The sequence below is a fragment of the Myotis brandtii genome, unplaced genomic scaffold (assembly GCF_000412655.1).
Source record: "Myotis brandtii unplaced genomic scaffold, ASM41265v1 scaffold475, whole genome shotgun sequence".
Lineage (NCBI taxonomy): Eukaryota > Metazoa > Chordata > Mammalia > Chiroptera > Vespertilionidae > Myotis > Myotis brandtii.
This window is the reverse complement of record NW_005368148.1, coordinates 4,536,676-4,538,996: the sequence shown is the minus strand read 5'-3', so window position 1 is coordinate 4,538,996 and position 2,321 is coordinate 4,536,676.

Below are 2,321 nucleotides of genomic sequence, written 5' to 3'. Positions count from 1 at the left end.
TGGCCCCACACCCATGTGTGATGGTTGAGAATCAGGAGGGATATCTCAGCTGAGAAGGGAGGGGTGCCAGCCCCACACCAGAATCCTCAGCCTGGAGCACCAGTGTGAGGAAGAGGAGCCCTCACAACATCTGGGTGAGATGGAGGGCAGCTGGAACCCAGATGACCTCGTATAGGGCCAAGCACAGACTCATTGGCTCCAAGGCACTCACCCTGGGCTCTGGTAGAGGACAGAGGCTTGGGAGGCACCAGGGACATAGAGGGAGAAACTGAGTTGTGTGGCTTCAGGGTGAGGGCTGGAGGGACAGCTGCCATTGTCCCTGTGTTCAAACCTCCTCCCATGCAGCCAATTCTGAATCTGCATTTACCCAGTGATCTTTACTTACCCCACCCTGTTGACGCCCCGAGACCCTGCCCACCCAACTCACACACCACCAGGGACTATTTCAATGTGAGGTAGCTGGCCTTGGCTCAAGCTGTAGACTTTCAAAAAACAAAATAAAACAGAACTCTCAAAGGTCCGCACGCTCTAGGCAGGTAGTGGTTGGCCTCGACGTGCCTGGTGACGTTTGCTTAGTAGCCCCAGACTCAGCACTGGTTCCAAATATAAATCCACATTAACCTGGTGAACCCACTCGCCCCACCCTGGTGACTTCCTGAGATGCTGCCTCACCCAATTCGCATACTGCCTGAGGCTCTTTCGGCGGTTGAGCCTTATGGGCAGTGGGCAGGCAGCGGCAGGCCTCCAGGTGCCTGGTGCCATTAGCCGAGCTGCACAGGCCTGGTACTGGTGGCAGCTGAACTTGGTTTGCAGTGTGGCCTCTCCCATGCAACTCCAGGTCCTGCACAGGCAGTTACAGACTGTGGATCACTGTGTAGCTCCTACCAGGTGGCCCTGGGTTGGTCACAGGCATCCAAATTGAAGTCAAACTGTCATTATTTGCAGTTGACATGATATTATATATAGAGAACCCTAAAGATACCACAAGAAGACTATTAGAACTGATAAATGAATTCAGTCAAGTAGGAGGACGCAAAATTAATATTCAGAAATCAGTTGCATTTTTATACACTGATAATGAACTATCACAAAGAAAAATGAAGAAAATGGCAGCATTTACAATTGCATCAAAAAATAAAAAAATAAAATGTTTAGGAATAAATTTAACCAAGGTGGTAAAAGACCTGTACTTGGGCCCTAACCGGTTTGGCTCAGTGGATAGAGCGTCGGCCTGCGGACTGAAGGGTCCCGGGTTCGATTCCGGTCAAGGGCATGTACCTTGGTTGCAGGCACATCCCCAGTAGGGGGTGTGCAGGAGGCAGCTGATTGATGTTTCTCTCTCATCGATGTTTCTGGCTCTCCATCCCTCTCCCTTCCTCTCTGTAAAAAATCAATAAAATATATATATTTTTAAAAAGTACTTGTACTTGGGAAATTATAAGATGTTGAAAGAAATTGAATAAGATACAGATAAATGGAACATATACTACGCTCATATGATAAAAATAATTAACATTGTTAAAATGTCTGTACTAGCCAAAAGAAAATATAAATTCAGTGAAATCCCTATCAAAATACCAACTTCGTATTTCACAGAAGTCAAACAAATAATCCAAAAATTTATATGAAACCACAAAGGACCCTGAATACCCATAGCAATCTTGAGAAAGAATAACAAAGTTGTAAGTATCATGCTACCAGATATCAAACTAAACTATAAGGTTATAGTAATCAAAACAGCATGGTACTGGTATAAAACCAGATACATAGATTAATGGAACAGAATAGAAAGCCCAGAAATAGATTCACGTCTATATGGTCAATTAAAATATGACAAAGGAGGCAAGACTATGCAGTGGGATAAAGGCAATCTATTCAATAAATGGTGTTGGGAAAATTAGACAGATACATTCAAAACAAAATTAACTAAACCACCTTTTTACAACATATACAAGAATAAACTAAAAATGGATTAAATACTCAAAACCATAATAATGCTAGAAGAAAACATAGGCAGTAAAAATATTCTCTTAGTAATATTTTTTTCTGATCTATCTCCTTGGGCAAGGGAAACAAAAGAAAAAAAATAAACAAATGGGACTAGATAAAACTAAAAAGTTTTTGCACAGCAAAGGAAACCATCAACAAAATGAAAGGCAACCTACTGACTGGGAGAAGATATTTGCCAATGGTACATTCAATAGGGGTTAATATTAAAAATTTATAAAGAACTCAGACAACTTAACACAAAGAAAGATGGGTGGATGGATAGATGGAAGGAAGGAAGGAAGGAAGGAAGGAAGGAAGGAAGGAAGGAAGGA